Here is a 6,000-nt window from a genome sequence, read left to right as displayed (position 1 = left end):
GTGGACGCTGCGTTTCATGCCACGCAGGTGTATATAGTGCGTAGAGGATATTGCTAGAAGATGTTCCAGCGGGATTGGCAAGCTCCATTTCCTTCCGGAGTGTTGCCGATGTATCACTATGCATTATGTTACAAATTTCATATAATTACAGATTTTACTTGATTTGAGTACGACGAAAAGAATGTTTTTGAAAAAGCTTTCATTATGCATTTCATTTTGTGATTTGAGAGTCCAGTGAGGTTATGAACATAACGAGAACCAGTGGGTTCGCTCGGCTCTGAGTAAGGGGTCGAGTGCCCATCATACCCTATCAGGATTGGGGTATGACAATCTAACATTTCAATTCAGCATTAACAGACCTTTAGCGGATGTAAGAACTTAAGACGATTATGTAATGAATAAAGATAAAGGTTGAGACTTACCTTGATGAAGAGTGGTGCCCTAGCCTTAGAAAAATTACCTTAATATTTTTTGGGAACTATTTTTTGTGTTATGTGAGGAATGGGTTCGAAATATGGAATATAAAACACAGTTTGTGCCTCCCGTCGACCGCTGCAGCGGTCGACATTCCGCTACAGCGATCTAGCTATGGCGGGAATTGACCCGTTATAGTGGACCTCATTAAATCTTGAAACCCTGCAGTGGCCACCGGCCGGCCGCGGCGGCGGACTCGCTACAGCGGTAATACCACCGCTGCAGCGATCCGTATCGACCAGTGAGCTCTGGTTTTTCACCAGTTTTTCACCCAAAATCCCAACACCAATTTGAGGCCCTTCAGACACTAACCAAACATGCACATATGCATAACAACAAGCTACAGAATCACCCGTGGCCTCGGAATTCCTAACGGATGTCTAATTTACCAAGTCACCCCCCAAACGAATATACAACAAGTTTCAGTTTTTTTTTTTTGACGTCTAACTCTTTGAGTTCTCATTAAGCTCATTTTTATTCTCGAGAAGGTACTAGCAAGGGAAAAATGGTCAAAACCCCCATAGCGACCTAGCGGGTCATTACAAATGTCCTACGATATGGTTTGATATGAGGAAATATGTGATGATATGAGATTATTCTCAACCTCCAATGGATTATGCCAGATGGTAGTGAGTGGTATACAGACCTCGCGAGTCCCTCATCGGCCATGGTTCTGTGATAAAGCCCTTAGCATGTTTATTCCAAGTTTGGTTCTGGTCAGTTGCATTACATACCACTTGCATTCTTATCAATCTTAATTACCTATGTTAATTTCATGATATATTCATATGAATTGATGAAAGGAATTGACCTCATTCTTGTAATTGACATTGTGTGAACTTGTCGTTAATCAAAAGAGAATAGACTTTAAGTGATGTTAAGAAGCAAGATTTGAGCCTATAAACTCTAGTTAATGGTGAAAAGGGGTGGAAACATGATTATAAATAACTCTTATTTATCGTGTGTGATCCGTCACCTTTTATATTGTCTATGCATGCTTCTTCGCTGTAATCTCCAACACGTGTTATAAATAAATTATAAAATTATTAAGCAGTAAGCAAGATAGCTACTAGAAAGTTACCAACCATTATAATTTAATAATTTATAGGTCTTCATTTTAATAACAGGTGTATCAAATAATAATTAATATCAACCATAAGAAGACCAAGAAAATAACCAACTAGTCTAACAGTAGGCCAACAAATTTCTATACTTATGATAATTCAGAAAAATACTTCGTACAAATATTAGTTGCACTAAAAAATTTCCCAATTTTTTAATTAATTAATTAATTCTTAGCTTCACGGGCTGGCCTCGTCCCAGCCTCTAGGGCCTCTAAGGCTGACGGGCCAAGTGAAGCTGGGTAATTGAGCCTCACTTCTAAATGGGCTGCAAGAAACATAGCCCAACCCCACTTAATTAAAGGGCTGGGTTGGGCCGGCCTCACAGGCCAAACCCATTTTGACAGCTCTAGTTGTACTCATACTACACTTGATGCATTTTTGTGTAGATATAGATCCAGGTTCCAGTTCAAGACTTCGTGGTTGATTGCGCGTCAGTGATTTGAGACTTCCAAGGCGAGTTACATGGTCCTCTATGGCCCCAAAAACTCTCTTCTAATTTACAATATGTACTTGATTTCTACAGACAGTTATTTCGTCCCGCGAGACTTGTATGTCATACTTTTGTTAGTGCTCTTGTACGACTTAGTTTTGATTTTGGGGAATGTACTGTTGGCTTTCTAGTATTTATGTTATTGAGACTTAAGGGTAATATTCTTGTTAAATCCTTCTCTTTCTTACATTGAAAATTGTGTCTAAGTAATTGGGGATGGTTCTCCTACCGTTGGGAAGGTGTATGTGCCATCATGACTGTGAATAGGTCGTGACAGTCTCCAAATATCAATGTATAAAAGTTGAAATGGGGCAGTGGAATAAATTTGTTACGAAAGGATAACTTTTTTGCCTAGCCATAGGACAAATTGGACACAAATTTTTGTTTAGAAGAGCTTCTATCAGATAGAAAAGCAATAGACTTTATTTTGTGAAAAGATACATGACCCGATCTTTGATACCAAAACAAGTCCATTTTATTAGGAATAGATTGTTGAGTACAATGTTAGACACAGTTTGAATCAAAAAAAATTAATACAAGAGGTAGGACTATTATTACAAGTAGAAGAATAAAAAGTTCATGCATTTGAAAGTAGATTGGTGTTACAATTGAATAGGACATGCTCATATTTATCAAATTGGATAAAGTAGTAGGGCAGGCTAAAACTGAATTAGTTAATGTGGAAGTGGATGAGAACAAGTTAGGATCAGGAAGGAAGTAGTAGAGTTTCCCAGCAGCTTAACAATCTCCAGCGGCCTCTTTTGAGAAGGACCCTATAGAAAACAGTTAAACGTGGAAAATAATGCTACACAATCTAACTGGACGATGAGTTAATTGATAGAATTTAAGTTTAATTTAAAACTTGGCTTAAGAAGAACATCAAGTAAAGTGATGTCATGCCTAAGATACAAAGAACCATAGGTATCCATTGGGTAAAAGTAACAAGAAATGGTTTGGGACGGGTTAAAGATTGAAAACTAAATTCTTGTGAGGTTTCATGTGATTGGTAGCTCCTGAGAAAGCACTAAAAATCATAAATAAGGAAGCAAGCAAGGTGTGGAAATAGACATCTCACCTTTGGGAACTCTTGAGGACTCTCCAATAGTGAAAGATACAATGCAGCATGATACAGGGCAAGAAAAGGAAAATGAGGCACTTGTATAAGTGGGAAACATAGACAAGGTTAGTTGTAAGAAGGATACAAGTCAAGAATCTACACAAAAGAAGAAAGAACAACAGTAACATAAGGAAAAATTGCAAGTAATAACATAAGTAAGAGAACAGGGCAAGAAAGATTAAGAAACACATAATGAAGATGGTAGCAGAGGTGATCTGGATGGACAATCTCTGGAACAAAACATGCAAGCAAAAATAAGAGAAACAAATATACCTCATAAACTGAACAGAGGGTGTGGTAGATGGAAAAAGAAAATGCATAGAGAAACCAGTGTTCCACTTGGGAGTGGATGTCAAACTAGAAAAACTTTGAATATTCCTAATGTTTAATGATGAATGTTATGATATGGAACATTAGGTCTGTAAATACCATGGAAGCTTTCAAAGGCTGATTGAAATACATCTCAAAAATATGTTCATTTTCATTAAGCTGTTGGAACCTTTCCAGGAACCTTACAAGATTGAAGAATATAAAATGAGATTGGATTTACATACTGCTTTTGTGAACTTATCTGGGAAAATATGGGTTATTGTAGATGAAATGCCTGTGGTTGAGATTGTGGCAAATCATAGGCAGCAAATCACTTTTAAACTTAAAGGAAAAATGCTACAAGAAGATATTATAGTGACTATGGTGTATGCAAAATGTACTTCAAGAGAGAGGATGTAGTTATGGGAAAGTTTGGAGGATCTGGCCATCAACATGAGAAATCCTTGGATGATTGGAGGAGACTTCAAAGTCATAATTTTAAAGGAAGAAAAATATAGGGCTTTAACTGTCAGTGCCACAAAAGTTCAAGATTTCAAATTATGTATTTAGAACTGTGGAGTGCATGATTTGGGATTGAATGGGAGTAAGCTTACATGGTGGAATGGGAAAAGTGATGGAGAATGTATATTCAAGAGATTAGACAAATGTTTGGGTTATCTTGATTTGCTGACTAGATATCCTGGAATTGTGGTGCAACATTTAATCAGATTTGGTTCTAATCATGCACCTCTTTTGATATCAAATGTTGGGGATTCTACACCCATTAAGAAACCTTTCAAGTTTCTTAACTTTTTGGTGAAGAATGAAACATTTTTAGATACAATGAAGGCACACTTGAATGTAGGTTTTATGGCTAATCCTTTTATCCTTTTTCATCACAAAATGAAGAAGGTGAAAGTAGCTTTGACCCAATGGAGCATATCCACTTTTGGGAATATTTTCCAAGAGATTGAGACCTTAGAGGATGTTATTAAGGTCCATGAGTAATAATTTGAATTACAACCTACTCCACCAAACAGAGAGAAGATGCATAGGGTTCAGGCTGATCTTAACAGATACTTACATTTGGAGGAACAATTTTGGAAGCAAAAAGCAGGCATGCAATGGTTCCAGGATGGAGACAAGAACACTAAATTTTTCCATGCTTATGTCCATGGGAGAAGAAAGAGACTGCAAATAAAGAGAATACAAGACCAGCATGGGAATTGGGTAGAAGAGAATGAAAGAATTTCAGTAGAAGCAATTAGATTTTTCACAGGGCAATTCACAAAGAAGGAAGATCCAACTTATTTTTCCATTCTAGATCACTTACCTCAAATCATTTCAGAAGAGTAAAACAATGGGATTACTATTATGCCAACAAAGGAAGAGGTTAATGAAGTAGTCTTTAGTCTCAATAGATAAACTGTTGGGGGCCCAGATGGTTTCACAGGTTTGTTTTACCAGATCTATTGGAATATAATTGGGGATGACATAACAAACATGATGAAATCTTTTTTCTATGGAGCTAAACTTCCTAAGCATATTACTCATACTAATCTGGTCTTACTACCAAAAAATTACTACCTTTTATGATATAGCTCTTATAATTAGGTTTTTGGTGAATGGGACTTAAGACTCGAAAATTAGACTTAACTAAATGATTCTGGTCCACGTGATCCGCTACAGCGGTCCAAGTTCCAATACAGCAGACCGGCTATCGCGGCGGTGGTCCACTATGGCGACCTCGCTACAGCGGGAAAACTACCGTTGTAGCGAATACCCAAAACTTCCCAAGTCCCATGCCAGCGGAAATCCATCCGTTTGAGCGGACTCCACATATACCTCATAACCCGCGCCAGCAGACCAAGCCACGCTGTGGCCGGTCCAGTTTGGCGCACTGGTCCTCGCCGCAGCGAGTACCAGACACCATTAGATTTTCTGATTTTTACACCAATTCTTCCCAAAACCCGACATTCATCCGAGACCTTCCAGATGCAAACCAAACATGCAGACACACTCAAAATCCTGCTACAAACTCACCCGTGGCCTCAAAATTCCCAACAGGGGTCTAATCTACCAAGTCAACCCCCAAACGGATAAAATCAAGTTTCCAACCAAGTACCCAAAATGCAACTACGTGCCTCGAGAACTGAACCATCCACCCCACGAAGTCATAATCGATCCTCTGGACCTCACGAAATCGACGAAAATTCAAAAAATGTCTGTTTACCCAAAAGTCAACTTATTGCTCAAACACTTCCACTTAAGGATTCTAAATCCTTCAGCTTTCCCTAAAATCGCTTATAGTCTCGGGAATTGGTCAATAGGGGTGAAATGGTAAAAAGGCACATAACGACCTAACGGGTTGTTACAGAATTAATCAAGAATTTGATTGGTCAATTGTTTCTCATCACTGGTGGCAACATGTGCATTTGATATATGAAATTCTATTGTATAAATATTATAAATCGGGGCATCTATTA

Source organism: Lycium barbarum, chromosome 11 (assembly GCF_019175385.1).
Source record: "Lycium barbarum isolate Lr01 chromosome 11, ASM1917538v2, whole genome shotgun sequence".
Lineage (NCBI taxonomy): Eukaryota > Viridiplantae > Streptophyta > Magnoliopsida > Solanales > Solanaceae > Lycium > Lycium barbarum.
The sequence above is the reverse complement of the archived record's forward strand: the minus strand, read 5'-3'. Positions refer to the sequence as shown.